This window comes from Sipha flava, unplaced genomic scaffold, assembly GCF_003268045.1.
Source record: "Sipha flava isolate LNK unplaced genomic scaffold, YSA_version1 76_pilon_pilon, whole genome shotgun sequence".
Classification (NCBI taxonomy): Eukaryota; Metazoa; Arthropoda; class Insecta; order Hemiptera; family Aphididae; genus Sipha; species Sipha flava.
The window spans coordinates 2,586,203-2,606,925 of NW_020273616.1; the positions used below are offsets into that span (position 1 = coordinate 2,586,203).

The following is a 20,723-nucleotide window of genomic DNA, read 5'->3' on the forward strand; positions in this document are numbered from 1 at the left end:
CAAACATAAAGAATCAGACAAATAATTTTTCATTTGCAACAGTTTTCAAAATGTATATTGGTGCTAGTACAGACTGAGTTTCCTTTTCACTATTGTGCACTTTATGGGTACACCGCTTTTACCCTTTCATCTAATTATCGCAATATCCACCAGGTCGATCAAAAAAAGGTATCGCGTCCATAATAATAAACTTACTCGGGAACTGAACTGGACAATGGTTTTTCAAACATAACTTTTTTCTTTGAGTTCGTTCCCGCACTATTTGTAAGTGCACAACTGTTGTCCTCCGATTTTACTTGTATATAGGTACCTAACCTATCTGTACATCGTTGACTAAACTTTACATTTAATTATACCCCATAAAAAATGGTCGAATTCATTAACAATTCTTTGAAATAACATACATAAAAATCTACTGCATTTGGATGACCGTAAAATAATTTAATAAATTAGAAAAACAAATATTGTTATACAGTGTACCTACAGTAATAATTTTTTAGATTTACCACTTTTAAAGTCTTGCAACTAATTAAAATAACTATCATACAGAATAATATGGCAAATCATCGACAATCTTTATCGATCTATAAAAGATTAGGTGTAATGATCTATAATTGAACACTTCAAATTTTATTTAAAAAATTACTTTATAGATTAGTTACGTTGAAAAAAAATATTGATGTTGATGAGAAGTAAAATTCGATGTTGCAAGATTGATAGGTGAAATATTGATATTAAATTACGGATGGATATAAATAATTAATATTTAATAGGGATTTAATTAAATTAATCTTTCAGCAGACATTTTGACCGGAAATCGTATACATAAAATTATATTTTATAATTATGATATGTATATTATACCATAATTCTACGTACTTCGGTTTTATTTGTGGCCTCATAAGATAATATCTTTTGTAATTTTCCGAAGAAGGTTGCCAACTCGTACTAAAGTGTTTGAATTATTTTTTCTTTCACAAGGTTAAGTAACTTAAAAAATGTATAGAACTAGTTATAGTTATAGTTATAGTGTTCTAAATGTATTGGATGTACTTAATTTATAATTCAATTACACATCTAGTATTTTGACAGGAATAATTGTGTTACTATTGGAAAAATATAGTACCAGTTTCTAGATTTCAATTTATTATATCTTTGATAATCCTTCTAAATTGAATTGGTAAAGAAGAATGAAATTGGATTTTAGATGTAATTATATGAATTGGCTTTGACATAAATAAGTTCTATCGGTAACTGTTTTCCGTGTCAATTACGAATACTAAAACAAAATAAATGTAACGATACTAACTTTGTAGATATTAAATTATTAAATATTGTATACAATTTGGAGATATAACTGCTTTGATTTTTCAAGTATTTTAAATATGATAAACCAAAGTTTCTTAAAAAATAAAAATAAAATGGATTTATTTAATACTATATGATTTCATATTTTTTTCAATGGATAATCAAAATACATATTAACTATTTTTAAAAACTTCTAAAACATGAATTGAATATTAAAAATAAATAAGTCATCTAAATTTAATTGGTACTTACGATTGATTATCGATACAGTAATTAGTTAATAACACGTTTCACGATTCTGAAAAAAAAAAGTATGAATATAAGCAATGGAAAAAAGTAGAGATGTAAGCTCGGTAAATTTTTACCGCGTAAATTTACCGGTAAGGTAAATTACCAGTAAATTTACCAATTATTTTTTTACAGGTAAATATTATTTTACCGAAAATATTAGCATGCGACACCTTAAATTATACGTCTTAACGAGATGAATATTCTAAATATATTAATATAATGGAATAGTTGATATAATATATCTTAAAACGTCAAACGTTCAACATGCTCACAACTATTGATAGTGTATTACACTGTTACACTTACATTACATATTATCATACCAGCAATAATTATCGCTATTAATAGTATGGTTGTAGACATAATATTTATTTACAGCCGTGCTATTAATAAATTTGATTTTATTGACATCGGCACATCGCGGCCTATGGACTATGACAGTATCATTTGATTCATGGCTGTAGATACTATTATCAACTTTTATTATTTAAAACTTATTGATTTTACATTAATTTGTTTAATAGTTTACTTTTTATTTAATTTGTGTCATTAAATATTAAAAAAGTTAAAATGAAGCCGCAAGAAATTAAAATACCATAAACACCACACTATCCAGTAAATAATAAAAATAAGCATTACAATAATTATAAGTTCATGGAAAAATGAAAGTGAGGAGTTCCAAGGGTGTTCCTATGGCGACATACAAAAATTATCAAAATTTACCAAATTTACAGAATTTACGTAAATTTACGTAAATTTTACATCTCTAGAAAAAAGTCATTTTTAGGCCATTTTTGATGGAAACAGTTGGTATATAACTTATTTTTGGTTATTAATTTATTTGATTGATGGTTATTTCTAAATTATAGTACTTATTTACTATAATAGTATGTCCTTAAATTTCAGTAAGCTAAATAAACTTTTAAGGGAAATATTAGATATTGCATCCTATATACATACGTATATTATCATAAACATCAAACTTTTGATTTAATACAAGTTGCATCATCTAACGGTCGATAAGCCATTATTTTTTAAATAATCTAAATTTTATCAACATTCATTCTTCGCTGCATAAATATTATATTCTCATTTTTATTATATAAAATTTACCTGCATTTAAAATAGATAAATACCTGATTTTATCATATTTTATCATGTATGCATTGTAATTGCCGAACCGTTATAGTTTTAACTTATAGTTATTTAAATAAGAAAAAATAAAAATAGAAATAATTTTTAAATTAGTTATTATATTATTAAAATATCACGCATAGTATGCTCATGATTAATATTTTACTATAACATTTTAAATTGTATTATTTCCAAACTTGATTTAAGTTACGAATGTTTGTACCTACATAGATTTCTCATACTTTTTGAAAAATCATATCATCAAAATATATCATTATAGTTTTATATTAAATACCTACTGATAATAATTTGTACATTATAAAATAACAACAATTAAACCGAAGAACTTTTATTTAATAATTATTTGTAAAGGATTTTTATATCGTTTACTTAATACGCAATCGAAACGTTGCCTTCATTTCGTATAATAGTAATAAATATTAAGAAAGATAAGAGACCGAACTTTAAAACCTTATTGTCATCTATCCTTTTGAACTTTTTGATTGGATGACATATGGAAGTTTTTTGTTAAATTTAAGTTTTTATGCATTATCTTAGAAATTATTTTGTACATAGTTTTATGAAATATTTGATTATTCACAATCTAAATTATTTTTGAATCAAATTTTGTACAATGAATCTAGTAACATCATTTACAGCTAGAAATAAATCCAACCATGTATAACTGTATATCGATCAAATGCAAAGCAAAAACCACATTAAATAATACCAACTTATTGGAATAATATAAAAAAATATTCATATAAAAGATACAGAATTACTCATTATTAAAAGTTCGAAAATACAAGTGGCAAAAAAAAAAAATGTCGATCGTGACAAAAAATAATTTAAAAATAATATACTGTTGACTGAAGAATTTCTTTCGATTTTGCAATTGGTAACCAATTGCTTTCAAAATTATTCTCCCTATGAATGTTTAATGTGTTTTTATCAAATAATCTATTCAGACAGTTTTTAAACTATGAATGTATCATACAATTAAAACAGTATATTAACAATAAGTAAAACTAATCGAATATGTTTTAATGAGATAATAGATATGTTAATCTCAAATACATTTGAATTCTATTTAAATAGAATTTGAATATGTGCACATATAGTTAAAAATAAAATATAAAAGTAGTCTAAAAATAATTTCTTAGATTATTTAACGGCTTTTTATCAAAACTAAAATATAGTATTCAGCGTCAAGTACCTAAAATTTTATCAACCTGCGCAAAGTACACGAGAAAATCTGCCTAAAAAAAAAAAAATTAATATATTTTATTGTTATAACAATACGCAAGATAGTTTGATTATTATTAAGTATAAATCCAAAGACCTTGGAATACATGATTACTGTTTTGAAAATTGTATTCATCCATTTCCAAACACTAACTTCCGTGGCCCCAAAACGCCGAGAATTGTTGAATCTCGTGCTACACAAGTTTCAATCGTTACCGGAGACAATTTAAAGAGTTTAGCTGATGATCCGAAATGCGCTCACTACACCACACACCTTTTCCACAAATCACGATCACTGCGTTACGTTCGTTTATCGCGATCAAACGGTAGATCGTTCATCATTGGTAAAACACTAATAGCTATATAAATTATAATAATAGCTAAGCGGAGTTTATAGTTTGTAGTTTATCGTAAATCTAAACCTAACGAGGCCTAAGCGCACGATGAGTCGTGTGACAGACAAGTTTATTGGTCAAAGCAGATATCTGAGCAATTGCACGTGAGGGGTGTGTAGTGCGTGGATTTTTTGTATCAAGCAGAAGCGGATAATTTGTACGCACGGTTTATTAAATATGTATTTAAATTACCGGCTACCTGATAGCGTAACAAACATCGTAGCGCAGCCGTGTTTTCGCGGCGTGCGATAAAGTTATAATTGCGCATTCCTTTTGATAGACGACGATGCCTCGCGAAGAACTTTTTAAGAAGTCGAAATCAGCATAACGAGCGCACGGGAACTTATTTGATATTTGTTGTAGCTGTTAGTTAATAATTATGCGTGCCATATAAAACCACGGTTACCGATGTAAATAAAACTTTTCACCCACCCCCATGAGTCTACATTATACCTGTAAGATTCCGTTTAATTTCCCGTCTCCCGTCACGTTTCGCGAGATTACCATCCATGTGGAATAACAATATACGTTGGGGCTCGCGCCCCGAGATCCATCTAAATGTTCTTGGATGGCTTCGCCATCAATCGCACGCAGCACCAGACACATATCGTGTTCGCAAAACGATAAAACGATCACGCCCCAAGCGCAAACTTAGAACTTTATGCACGTAAGACATCTACACCTACAAGGCTTGCGGGTACTCAACATTATTCGTCAACGTTTGAAAATCTATCCGTTCAGGGAATCGATTACAAACATAAACTCTTGCGTCCGACGCAAGCGGGCGTAATACATTTGGCCGAATTTTTAAAAACTGCAATGTGTTTGAGAAATTTATCATAATGCGTTTGGGCGACTTTTTTTAATATTATGGGATGCTAAAATACTTATTCATCCATTTTCCCTCTCATTTCTGTACATTTATAATTTTACCTGTTAAATCAAGACACAATTTTTTATTTCTAACCACATAGAAATATAATGATCTTCAGATTTTGATGTCAAAAATGCATTTACTACGGGTATGTAATAATTATGTTTGAAGATGTGTATTGTATATAATTGATAAAAGTAATTAGGAGCATAACTAAATGTCCCATCTCCAAAAACGTTTTCAGATTCACAAAGATGTTTAAGTTTTCAGAACATGTAAACAAAATAATTTGTTTTTTTTGATTGACGAAATAAAATTGTTCATTATTAGTTTTAAATCCACTAGAGTTTCAAACAGTTGATTAAACGCTTCATTAGTAGTTGTTGGAATTTTGGGAAAATATTTTATACGAATCCTATAAGCCGATTCTCTCAATAATTTAATGTCATTATGAACTATTACCTCCTTAAAAACGAGATTAATGTCTTGAATTTCCTTACGTATAATCTTATTTGGTTTCGCATGTAAGTCTTCTTCGGCTTTCCTTTTGATAGCGGTTCTAACACACTGAACAGCTAAATTATGATTAGTAGTTGGTTCGTGATTATGTATATTATTATTTGAAAAAGATAGTATTTTATCGACATTAAAATTCACTAAAATACTCTCAGTACATTTTCTGTTAGTACACCGAAAACGAAAAGACCCATTTTTCAAGTGGTTAGTTTCACTAAAAATATAATTTTCGATTGAAATGCATTGTTTATTTCTTTTTGTATTAAAAATATAACCAATTTTAAAACCTATAATATTAAATAACTTAACAAGCTCACTAACACTACAATACAACTTCACGTTTTCAGTGTTCAAGCAAACTGATATTTGAAAATATGATAGAGTTACCTATACTAAATAGTTGACGACCTCTGCAATAAGACTGTACCATAATTAGGTTGATATAAAATTCCCTATATAATAATATTTTTATCTTAATCTTTATAATTTTATCTTTTATATTGTCTCGCTCAAACATTATAAGAAACTCGCCGAAACGCATTGATTATATTATGCGGGTAAAAAGGCAATTCGTCCAAACCGCCGACTCAAGCATAGCAATGAAACGATAAAATTCCGTCCGTTTCGAGTAAACGGCACGGGTCCACCTGGACACCCGTAGCTACTGCGGTTCTCTCGATAGCTCGAAAACGCGTTTAGCTACATAGTAGTTGGGATTACAATGTTCGACCCCTATCGGTCGCTTTCACTTCTGTTGATTCGTGCGACAGGTTTGATTAAAAAAAAAAAAACATCACACGCGCACAAGTCGTAAGTCGATGACACGTCGTTCACGGACGAAGACTACAAAAATGGAAAACTGTTTCTCATGCAGCAATGTCGTCATGCGCCCAATTCTCTGGGGTTTTGTGAAATACACCGACCATCGTGTTTTCCATCAACACGGGTACTTGGAGCACAATTATTTTCATGAAAATCGATTTACCTTAAACTTCTGTTTTCCTCAGGGAAAGTCTAAACAATTTTAACATTTTCCCCAACCATCGTTTCCAACCTTTTTTTTCCATATATTTTTTTAAAGGGCAAAATAACTAAATTACATATAAATATATTATGTACTGAAACTACTAACTGTCTTGCCCGTGAAGGTCAAAGCCAATCGTTACGGTCCACCTCCTTTACGCTGAACCACACGTCTAAATTGACTAACAACTGATTTATTTTAAAACATTTTCACTAATCGTTTCGTTATATTATTACGAAACTAACTGTATTGTCCGATCTCATCCGGGAGACATTTTATTATTTTAAATCAAAACAATTTTTACTGCTTTATCCTAAATAATGAAAAATGCGTAAATTATTTTTCTAGTGGTTCGGATTTTTATTTATTTACGCAACATACATTTACATATACCTCAAATGGTAATTAATAGAGCAGTGAAGTTATTGCATTAAAAAACTCACTAAATTGATTGCATTATTTCATTAAATTATATTAAAAATTGCACTTTTAAATTTAAAAATTGCATTGAAAAAATTTAATTGTAATCAATAAAATCAAATATATTAATACATAGTAATAATAAAAATTAAATATGAATATTGCTTATACTATTGAATTGCACTACAAATGATTTTTTTAAGTTTTCAAAATCGAATGATCGTTTGTTATCGCATAACACATTTTTGTATCGGAGAAACTTCTTTCTATGTCAGTAGTTGTAATTGGGGCGTACTTGAAGCAGATTAAATCGTTGCTGGTCAAGTTTTCTGGCAAGCCCTCCATTGACTGTATTTCTCCACTTATAATTTTTAATATACGAACAATTATTTGATATCCTTTATTTTTTTGTAAAACATTTTTGAATTTATGGTTTATTAATATCTACAAATCTAATATATACGAATATTACGAAAAATAGTTAAAATTGCAGTAAAATTAAAAAAATTATCAAAATTGCATTTATTGTAATATAATTTTTTTTTGTTTAAAATAAGAGTTTAACGAAATATATTTGAAGCTCACTCAGCAATAAATATAAGCATTAACAAAAAACATGCAAATGCAACAAATGCACTGCCCTAGTAATTAATATCAATATATTTAATAAGACAAAATATTTCATAGGCGACCGAAAATTGAAAACAACTATACATAAAAATATTATATAAAAAAAATAAATTCATTCTAACTTCACCTACACCTAGAAATACATTTATTCGCTGACCAGTCATTCAGAGAATGTTATTTGGTTTTTATATGTATAGGTGGCATGATGTTTTACTTTATCAATACGATACAGCAGAAACGAATTTATAATTTAGATGTTGAACATTTTGATGTTTCTCGTTTACATTTATCTGACTTAATTGTGCCTTGAACCCGTAGTATTTTTGATACAATACAATTTCCATGATTTACAGGTGTGTATTTGATATGATATAATTTCCATGATTTACGGGTGTATTTTGATACCAGAAACAAACACGGACGAGTCTGTTCGGTCCTGTTACATATCAACCATAAGGCGTAGTTGGTAACACTACCTCGTGTCCTGGCGTGGACGAGTTGGCAACGCGTATAGTGATCGTATATGTTTTCTCCTTCTTCGCCGCCAACACAGGAGTGTAAAACACGATCTAAACTGCGTTTTATTTTATTCACTTTTTCGTGGGTCTGTGTGTTTTGTGGTTGTATTCCGGATGTACGTGCGCCTTCGTCGCCATTTTTCTATCGCCTTCGTTTTTTGAACAAGTAATACGTGCGCCTTCGTCGCCGTTAGTGAAGTGCGCCTTCGTCGCCCTTTTTGGTTTATAATACGACGCCTCCGTCGTCGTATACGCAATACGTGCGCCTTCGTCGCCGTTATTTTAAATGCGCCTTCGTCGTCTTTTTGGATTATAATACGACGCCTTCGTCGTCGTATACGCAATACGTGCGCCTTCGTCGCCGTACAAGTGATACATACGCCTTCGTCGTGTTAATAAGTGAACTACACTTGGTGAAACTTAGTTTTAGTGTGGATGTGGATAATTTCGGATACCAGTCATCGTGGCGCCGTTTGGAGACAGGTCAACCTTTTAATTATTTTATGAAACCAAATATATTTGTCCTGTGCGCCCATTGGGGACATTTATTTTATATTTATTTTATGCATTATACGTTGCTTCTCCCCCCTTTGCCTTTAGTTAATAAGCTTATTCAATGTTTATTTAATTTAATATAATAAGATTTTGTATTTGATAAACCAATAGCTGATCATTTTATTATATCCCTCCTCCTTCATCCTTTAATTTTCCATCTATACGTGTGGCAATCGACCGGATTCTGCCGTGGCGATAAGCTCTCGTAATATACACCTGCGAGAATTTCGCGCGCACAAGTCAATAACCTTGTTTACACAAATATAATGTGGACATAACGTCATTGTTATTCTTACGTGTGTAAGTTATTATACCAATTAGAATACATTTGTAGCGTCTTAAATTGTAAAAATCTATTGTTATTGTATTTACAAGTGATATAAATTGGTGACAATTTTCAGTTGATTCTGCATAATTGAACAATAATATAATAATTTAATACCTACGATGTTGATTCCACAGAGCTTTATAATGGATTATACTGCAAATAGGGAGCATATCCAAATAAAATAGATGTGACGTGAAAACATAATTTAAAAATTAAAATTTTTTTCGTATATCGATATTAAAAAAAAAAAAAAAAACAAATTTTATTATAGGATGATTTCATCGATGTAATAATAATGTTTTAATTTAGTAAATTTAAAAAAAGGTAACTATACTGAAGCATCATTATAATTTTAGACTTGGAGAAAAACTATTATAAAATTCATATTCTCCTCATGGATAACAGTGAGTAAATATCAAAGACGGTCAAAATTCAGACACACGTGCATACGCATAAACACACACACACCTACACTTTTATATATATATATATATACTCAGAACTGGACCATATTCGTATGCTAAACGTCTGGTGTATGTTTCTCAGTGAATAACTGCTCAACAGATTATGTTGATACGACACAAAAAGGATCGTCGGATCAGGTATATTTGCACGACTAGCCATTCCTATGGGAACAGACCCTGCTCAAAACATCGTAACCGACCAAAGATATACACTGTAGGCACGTAATAGGTATTTGCTTTATATTATAAATGAATTTTAAATGATTACGGAGTTTTGTGCCCAAACAAACATTGGATTCATCTTTTTTTTTTTCAAATCGCTAACACTATAACCATATACACTATAAACTATTTTATCAATTAACATTGTATATATTTATGATGTTTATCGAATAATATGTAAGCTATTCATTTCGGTACACTTGCATTTATAATTCTAAGAATTTATTAGTTTTATTTTTAAGTTTAAATTGTTACGGAATATTAAATTCAACTTCACATTGAACTTCCGAAAATGATACTTTAATTTTAATTGTTATCAAAAATCTTAATCAATAAAACAATAGTTCGACCCAACAAGCGTCTCGATGGTTTATCACAAATATTAAATAAAAGTGCTTAGTTGAATGAAATGTGGAGTTCGGATGAGGAAGAGAAATGTCATCGTGTACATACATTTAAATGAGTGATGAGGTCTTTAGATTTATGCAGTGTCGTGATGTTTGTTTTAGTACTACGCAATTCTGTATGATTAACGTAACTACACGTCAAATCGACATGAACGAAGCGAGAGTGTAATCAAAACAATTTAATAGATAAATAGATTTACAAAATCTTTAAAAATTATTTGCAATATTTTTTTTTTATGTTCGCCGCAGGATACAACATTTTCATGTCTCGAAAACTTCTTCGTTAAAAATATTTTTTTTTTTTTTTTTTTTTGGATTATTTTTGAAATCATACTTTTCATTAGTAGCGGATCGCGAAACTCAAATGATTGTAGATGTAAGATTGAGAAATGGCAGAGCAGAACGTCCGTTTTCGTTTAACTTACACACACACTATTCATCTTGCCTACGTATTGATTAACTACCTTCGCCGTCGTCGTTTTTGCGTTGCACACAGACACGTGCCTGCATGAACACTCGCATACGGTAATACGTGCACAAACAAAAGTGTGTACAAATATAAGTGTATACGTCGGCGCGGTTGGAGCGGGCCAGGTCAAGGGAGAACACAGTTGGGCGCGGAAGGAATTTCGAGGTTTGTGTCGAGACGCGAGTGGTATCAGATAAAACGTGGCTGGCGGAAATCGTGTCAGGCTGCCAAAAACCCGCCGCGGCGACTGCGTAGCCCCCCGCGAAAGGATTATTCCACGTCGACTGCTATACACACGCACCCCGTAACCACGTGCCACCTCCGAACAACCCGTCACACCCCTGTCCACGTTAAAGGCAATCCTTTTCTCGCTGGTTAATCCCGCAAAAGCGACTTCTACACACACACACACACACATATATATATATATATATATATACATGCACCATATTACCGCCACCGCCATCGTACACAATATTATATATATACTAACTACAATACCACGCCCGTTCACCGATAATTTCCTCGGCAAACGTTCTTACCTAAATACGTACGCATATTTAGTTATATATCTTAAGTCTCATCTCTCTCTCTCTCTCTCTCTCTCTCTATCTCTCTCTCATACACACTTACACACACACACGCACAAATGTCTATACACGCATGGCATTGCACGGTATAATCCTGACTGTTAAAACGATGAAGAGGGTTGGTGTGGAGACGTTTAACGTTCACCGGTTCGTGATCCATACAGGCGATTCTTCACCCTATTATCCCCCCAACGAACGGTGACTTCTCATAACCAATGGTGGTCAGGTGCCGGGAACGTACGAGCTGCGGTCGACGGCTCGTGAAAATAACCGAACAAATGCGAATTGTAAGCTCACGGTGCTTACTCGCGCGGTTTGAACGACGGCCTTTCGATTGCTTAGAACAGCGTTTCCCGACCGGAGAGATGATCAAAAAGGGTACGTGAAAAAAATGGCAAACGATGGAAAAACGTAGGGTTATTTTTTTAACTGTTAATTTGAGAAATACGCAATATCACATGTTTATCGGAGGCTCGTGACCAATGAAGTTGTATTGAGACCATATGCTTATGCACGTCACCAAGATTTTCAACTGCAATAAGTTACAGATGTTTATCTCGCGCACTAATTCTGTCGACTACATATGAGATCTTCTTATGGTTCAATAATTATCTCCGAAGTAGTAAGAGATGGACGAAGATTAGAAAATGTTCAGTTGCTTCTTCCGACTTTATGTGAAAACGATTACTTTTTTGCACTACAGTGTAATATGCACGATTGTTTTCAAAATTAATCCACGCAGTTTTACCAGAAGTTCTTAATGTGCAAGTCGACTTGTCCGCAAATTATTCAGGTTATGATATTTTAAAGTCAAAATCACTCTAATATTATAATTTTATCATTTCAAATAATACGAGTGTAATATATTACGCAATATTATTATGATAAAATTTTTTTTTCGAAATGCCGTGTCCACCACATGCATATTTTACCTCGAAACAGTACATTAATGGTGATACGTTGCTCGTATGCATTAAATCCCGATCGATGTAAGAGTTGAAATGCATTCATAAGTTCGATTTTCTTTTTTTTATCATTTTATTAGCGAGTACTTTAAATTATATCTGATGAAGCAACAATTCACAAAGAATAGTTTAATAGTTTATTAGTATATAAAATAGAATAATTTAGAAAAATATCTAGATGAGGGAACATATTTGTTAAGAATCGAAAATATCAAAAAACACGGTATTATATTAATATAAAATCAACGTTGAAAAATAAAAAAAAAAAAAACATATACTATACTTTTATGTATAATATTTAATATAATACAGAAATATACGTACTTTATTGAATTGTTTATTTAAATAAATACACATAATTATAATTATTTTTTTAATGTTTTAGTTTATTTATTTTATAATAGTGATAATGTTAATAAATGTTTTGCGTTTATAAACAAGAAAATAATAAAATAACATGAAAAAAACGTATCAACTGATTACTGATATTTAAATGATTACCACCAAAAAAGTTTTTAAATTTTAAAGTTTTACAGTCTGAGTATTTTTATATTTCTATTTCTTAACAAAATATTTTTTCTCGCAACTTATGATTTCAATAAAACAATTTTAACACATTTATATTTTAAATAATACCATTTTATCAAACGAGATTATTTTTACATTAAGTATTCATTATTAGTTATTGAGTCTACTGTTTTGCACGTATAGAAATCACTAATAGTTTTTGTTTGAGATTTTCATTATGTTAATAAATTTCATTATGCGAGAGAGTGAAGTGAAACATATGCCTTGTGATTATATGATAGATAATGCGTTTTATCATAAAAAAATGTATGTATATATGTGTGTGTGTGTGTGTGATCTTAGGTGTGTTTGATGATAAATCGTTGCATAATATAATACACCAGCTGCTCTTGACATTTTACGAATGCTGAATGATAAGATTTAAACTCAAAATATACATTTAATGAATCACCATTTTTGAAACTATTGTTATGGTAGTGAACGCTTAGAAAATAACTATTAAGAATAAAATATTATAATTTTTTCGTTATACATTGCACATATATTTTCAGAATAACATAAAATATTAAAAGAAAAGTAAAATCTAATAAATTAAAAGTTGAACAATTTTAGAACAATAAAAGATTTTATATGACTTATATTTTGATTGTTATGAATGATTGATATTTAAGTGAATATCTATTCAAATCTCAAATGGACTATAATATTTAACATTTTTTAGCTAAGATTTGAACTTATGTTTACAGAAATAAATGATTAAAGAGATTGATGATACATTTCTCTATGAAATTAATGTATTTATTTGTATTGCTATATTCGACAAAGCTCTAAAATTTAGTTGAATAAATGCTATAAAACTAAAACCATTATCCCAAAAGACTGGCATTGCTGAAAAGCTTACAAAATCATTTTTTAAATGACGTTACCATTTATGCTCTGCTTGAACTCTTCAATCACAAGTTTATCACCACTACGGTATTCAGCGCATGTTTCCACTGTCAAAATCCGTTGGAAATTGTTTTTTAATCTAAAAATGGTCCTTGGAGAATATTTAGATTTAACTTTCACTCAATACGTTTCTCCGAAAAAAAGTTTATAACTCGTTCTGCTTTGCCAAACCACATTTCGTTTAAAATGTAATTATTATATTAAAAAATGCATTGGGTAATATAATAATATACTACATTTTCAAGCATATAATATTGAATCATCGCTTATTATAAAAATAAAATACATAAATTGAAAATTTGGAAATAATAAAAAATAAAAACCCAATAAAAATAAACAAGGTATTCAATTTAGTTATAATCATTCATCTGATACATTTATTGATAGAAAAATACTTATATTACTTATATTATATTTTAGATTCTGATTGTCAGTTCGTGTTCGGCATCCGTTGCGCACACTGCTTGCGCTCCGTCCTGTGATTTTGATTTTATTTATTCCGTATATTGATCTATATGTCAATTCATACTTAATTACACTTAAAACATCTCGCGAAATAACATAGACTATGTAATATTAAAGATTACTTAGTTCTCTAATTTTTGTTCTCGTAATTGATATAAATAACAAAAAAAATAATCTCATCGTCGATTACCTACGTATTCATTACATCTATAACTACTTTTGTGCCGTCTTATCGCACGCCGCTGCGGTGGCAGTGACCTCGACTTATCGCAATAATAATTATGCCGCAATCTACAATCAAAAATAAAAACACAAATTTAGTCAGCACTAAATCTAACGACATCACTAAACTACAGCCTGTTCGCCTAAACAACGTATCAACTGCTGTCAACATTAATCAATCAGTCGGTAATCAAGACGTTACCATGGAAAACTCGTCGTCAGGAAACTGGTCCACGGCACAGTCAAAAAAAAATCCAAGTAAAAGAAACCACTCAACTGACAGGCTCAAATTTCACGACTTGGTGGATAAAAACATAAATCTCAAAATTAGTCTTAAATCCCCCCCAAGAAATTGATGTAGCCATAAACAACCTAACAAATATAATCCAATCTGCAGCATGGGCTTCTGGTTTTATTAAAATACAGTATCCAAATGCTGCTCCTTCAGTTCCCGAACATATTCGTATCCTTATATCTAATAAGCGCAGAGCAAGGGTCGTTTACCAACGTTCACGTCTCCCATCCCACAAACGTATTTATAACAATCTATCTAACTCGTTGAAAAAAAATACTAGCTTAACATGAAAATCAATCCTTTGAAAACCATCTCTCAAATTTATCACCTAATAATGGCAGTCTGTGGGTATCTACCAAAAGTTTTCTAAAATACAAACATCCGCTCCTTCCAATAATAAATCCCCATGGTGGATTTGCATCAACCGATGTTGAAAAAGCAGAACTGTTTAAAGAACACCTAACTGGAACTTTCACGCCTCACCCGGATATACAAATACCTTCACATACTGACGTAGTAAATCGTCTACTTGATATCCCTCTTCCTATCTCTCTTGCAGTTAAGCATTTTTCTCCTGGCGATGTAAAATTTGCAATTCAAAAGTATAGTCTCAAGAAATCACCGGGGTTTGACCTGATAACTGCAGAAGTGGCCTAGTCCCTCCCCAAAAGAGCCATTGTTCTTCTCACAGTTATTTATAATGCGTGTCTGAGATTGTCATATTTTCCCATGCTTTAGAAATTCTCTGTAACTATTCTAGTTCCAAAACCTAATAAGCCTCCTGAAATATCCTCCTGCTGCCGACCAATAAGTCTCCTCCCCTTCTTCAGCAAATTAGCAAAAGATTAATTCTTAAAAGAATTCTTCCATAAATTTCTGCCAATTCCATATTTCCAAACACTCAATTTGGTTGTCGTTCCTCTCATTCCTCAATACATCAACTGCACAGACTATTCGATGCTATCTCTTTCTCCCTTGAAAAAAAAAAGTATTGCTCCTGCGTCTTCTTAGATATATCCCAAGCATTTGATAGGATTTGGCATGAGGGACTACTATATAAAATAAAGCCAATATTCCATCCAACTTATTATTTATTAATCAAATCCTACCTCACGGATCCTTACTTTCAGGTCAGAGTTGGCACATCCTTTTCTGGCTTGGCAAAGATTAGTGCAGGTGTTCCACAGGGAGGCTCCATTCTCCTCTATTATACAACATATACGCTGCCGATCAACCCACCTCTCCGTACACAACTGTTGCGGAGTTTGCCGATGACAAGGCTATTATTTCAATCCATGATAATCCTCACATAGCCTCCCTCAATCTACAACTCCACCTCGACCTAATGGCTGATTGGTATAAAAAATGGCGTATCAAAGTTAACCAATCCAAATCGCTTCATACAACCTTCACTCTTCGTCTTCCTCCCTGTCCTATGGTATCCCTAGATAATATTCAAATCTCTTCCTCTCAATTGGCTAAATACTTAGGTCTGACAATTGACCGTCGTCCCACATGGTCATATTATATAAAAATTAAAAGGCTTGCCTTAAATGCACGACACCGTATCCTCAAAACTCTTTTTACAAAAAACAAACACATTCCAGTTTAAGCCTATGTGGACCTATGGTCTTCAACTCTGGGGCAATGCGAAAAAATTCAACACTAATAAAATTCAAATCTTCCAAAACAACATCCTTCGTAAAATCACAAATTCTCCTCATATTTCAAACCTAACCTTACACACCGATCTAAAAATTAAAACAGTCTACAAAGAAGCAGTAACTTTTTACAAGCGTTTCCACTCAAAACTCCCTTCTCATACCAACCCTCTCATCTCAAACCTTGCCACTCTCACAATTCCTGGGAACCCTCCCAGGAGGCTCAGAAGAAAATGGTGTAAAGATCTTCTCAATGAGTAATTAAAGTAAAAAAAAAAAAATCAATTAGGGTAGTGTAACCACTGGGTGACTCCTCCCATCATATTTTCATGTTAATATTTTGTTTCTATTATAACATATTCTTATTGTCTCTAAAGGAACAGATTGTATATACCTAATAAAAAATCAAAAAAAAAAAAAAAGATTCTGATTGAAGCAACGGATTTCAATTTATTTCTGTACTCTTTGTTGCAGTAAATATTTCACATATCTTATTGCCTTTTACTATATTATTACATCAATAAAACATATTAAATCACATTTTAATTATATTTATACAAGTGAAGAATTCAAAGTTTAATATTTAAAATTGTTTCCTATAACATAATATAGTTATTAGATGTGTCACTGTATTAAAATATGGCCGAAACGAACAAACGTTGGTCGTAGTTCAGAATATCGAATTTTCGAACTATCCATTGTGATTAATCAAGAAGCTCTTCTTTTGAAGTGTATTTGTTGATTCTGCTGACTAACCAAACCCACAAATATCTATGGCAAACAACTTCGTTTAGAAATCTCAACTAATTAAACAATATTAGCATGGTCTTCTAGAACCTATTCCAGAAATTTCTGCGTGAAATGTTTCTTTGGAGTAACATTATCAGATCATTAGTTAGTCTCGTCGACGAAGAACTTTTTACAATCAACATATTACATAATTTATCTAAGACGAAACACATGGTGATCTACGGATTGATCGGAATGGCTTGAAATCGTACTCGATTATATGGCAACAGTTTAGAATTTTCGCAAAGCAATTAGTAAATAAGCACTGAAGAGTAGGTACTCGTTTTTTCCTTTAAAATATTTTGATTCATCATAAACTTTACGAAACTATAGAATCAAATGTTTACACAATAATGCCATACGTTCTACGAGATATTCCGATGTTCAGTTTTTTCTCGAATGCAATTTACCAGCTCGTTAAAATATGTTTATCTGTACATAACAGTTTACATACTTGACTTTCAGTCAGGTGAATGTAAATTTGACGAAACGCTCGTTAAAATAAAAATAAAAAAAAAACCCTTTACTTTTCATAGGTATGTATGTGCAAGTCTATAAATAGAGCACGTACAATAATATGATACTGCAGGTTGCATGAAAAAATATTGTATTAGCATAAATAATAGATCTCATTTTTCTTTACAAAAAACTATCAACAATTTCAATTTTTTAATATTAAAATTCAGAATAATACTAAAAATATTTTTTGTAAATTTAATTAACAACTCGATTTTTACTTGGAATCTTATGTAATTAATATATAATGTAATCAAATAGAAATTAATTTAAAATTAAGAAATAATTAATAATAAATTCTAAACTGTACTTTTTTCAGGTTTATTATTAGATAATAAGTCATATCAAATAAATTATAGCTTACTGCCACAACATAATAATTACACAGAACGTGCACAATTGCATAAGCATGGGTAAACCCAAGAGCAGATCTTCTGTTAGAGAACACTGGTTTAGTGTATTTCAATGAGCCACTGATCAGTTATAAAATTGGATTATAAATATACGATATATACCTTGTATACATTTTAACAAAAAAACACATTATGATCATATATAATATAATTAAGTTTATTTATAATTATCATTCAAAACATTAATATTTATTTTATTAAAGTATTACATAGGGTTTAATATAAAAAAGTTTTACTATACTATAAATTAAAATCAGTGCATCATTTGAGGGGGATGCTAACTTAGGCATTTAACACAGTCTAGTATTAATTTTAAAATGTAGTCGGCACACTTAATAAAATATAAGAAGTTTTCAAGACGCCAAATTTGTCAACAAATATTAACTATAGGTCATTATGTTGTTAAATATATTATCTTATAATACGAGTAATTATCAATGGTTAATTATAAAATTTAGTTCAGTATTCACGGAAGAAAAGAGGTTATGGAGTCTGCCATGTATATAATTGCAGAGGATTACTATGAAAAATTCAAATAAAATTTTTGTTGTAACATTTAAAATAAATGTACATAAATATTTGAATACACAAGTAAAGAAAAAAAAACTAATATAAAATTGAACCGATGTTAAATGTTATTACATTGGATAAACAATAAGTAGGTAACTTAACAATAAAAAAACTTAATTTATAGTTAGTAATTGTATTTGATTATTTTTGAATTAAATAAGAACGTTTAGTTACTCAGTAAAAATTAATGTGTCTTATAACATCTTATTAGTGTAATAATATATATTACAATAGCATATAATATTTTGAAATTGATTTGTTATAGGGTGAACATTTTGGTCTCAACAATAGTAATTTATTTATATCAATTAATTTCTAATCCTTAAAAATGTTTGTTTTAAACAGTCCGTGAAATAATTATTGAAGGGGTCGAATAAATGTATTTTTTTTTTTTTTTTTAAATACAAAGACTGACTGCGTACATTGTAACTGAGATAATCAATACTATTTTAGGATCGTGTTATATAACAACACAAATACATCATAAAAATAGTTGTATGTTGTAAAGTAATTATTTTAAAGTGTTTATTATTGTCTTATGTTACTATTTCTAATGTGAAAATAGTGTGAAACTAATTTAATTTCAAATTTTTTAAGAGAAAAAATACACTAATAATTTGTAGTTGGGTGGATTAAAAAATATTAAATAATGGACAATAGTTAACAAGAGAAACACCATAAATTCTTCTACGTGACGTAACAGATTATAATTTTCAAGAGATATAGACAAAGTTATAACAGTGAATACAATAATTAATTAAGTGTTTTAAATCAATATTTCGGGGAATATGTAGAGAAAAATAAATAGATTATATAATACTATACGGTAAAGGTTCGGTAATAGATCATTAATTCCCTGTCTCCAAAGAGATGTCAATGTTATAATTTTTCATTACTCACAATATTTTACTGCTTATAAAAAATTATGAATAAATTGGATGTACGTAATTTAATATATTTAATACGAATAAAAGTTTTTTAATCGAACTCTATATGATCCAAGACGAAAAAGGGGAAAAATAAAAGAAAAGTATTTTCGAAGATGTAACTATTGTAGGTAATACTCTTGTAATCGAATTTATTTTCTCATTAAAGAATGACTATTATGACTAAGTTAAGTAAATAATAAAGTGATTGGATTCGGGTTAAATAACACAATATTTTGTTCAATTATATACGAGTAATAATTGCTACTAAACTTGAAACGTTATGAAACGTAAGTAAACGTTGTAAATATTTCGATCTTTGACTGAGAGAGAAGAAAAAAAGAGGTCGAGCCAAAAAATATTAAAATATTACAAGTATTTTCGGACACTGAACGCAACCACAAGTGAGATATTGATTTTTAATGATGTGTTTTATATTTTTTTTTTTTTTTTTAGGCAAAACTTTTCGCTATATTGAAAGTACCCTTAAAGTTATACGACATGGTAAGATGGTATTCAATCGATCTGAGGGTGTCAAAACGCAGATGGTACATCAGGTGTTTCGATTTCGGGAAAAATTCTCTCAACATTATGAATATTGCGAACATTTGTGAAAACCCATGGACACGATGTACTTCGTCGTGATCGTGTGGATGTGGTCCAATACGTCCTAACAGTTTCGTGTGTTCGCCCGAGCCGCGTGTTCATCCATTGCGATGGTAATTTTGATGAAATACGCATCGTAGACGCCCGCAATTGTTTCCTTCGATTCGTCGATATACGAACCGTAACAGTATTAGCAAAACGATGAATTATTTTTGGAAAAATAAACAATCACCATAATGGAGCCGCCGGCAAATGCGAGTCGGCATTGTAACGTTTCGCGTACAAACACATACGTGTATAAGCACCGGAGACCTGTTAACCCCTCGAGCGTCAACATCGCGTTCCCGGTTAATCAGCGATTTACGCGTTGCGTTCGGTCATCATTTGCATGTCAAAAAGCTTCACGTATTCCACGTGCCTCCCTGCACT

At 30.6% G+C, this 20,723-nt stretch overlaps 1 protein-coding gene across 3 annotated transcripts in view; it reads right to left on the reverse strand.

Moving 5' to 3' along the window:
• LOC112692718 (acid sphingomyelinase-like phosphodiesterase 3a) overlaps positions 1–20,723 on the reverse strand; it is a 279,185-nt gene that overhangs the window by 189,449 nt on the left and 69,013 nt on the right. For all 3 annotated transcript variants that reach the window (XM_025567473.1, XM_025567472.1, XM_025567471.1), the window contains one exon: positions 1,561–1,606. The gene's annotated coding sequence lies outside the window, so the exon portion shown is untranslated. The remainder of the gene's footprint in view (positions 1–1,560; positions 1,607–20,723) is intronic.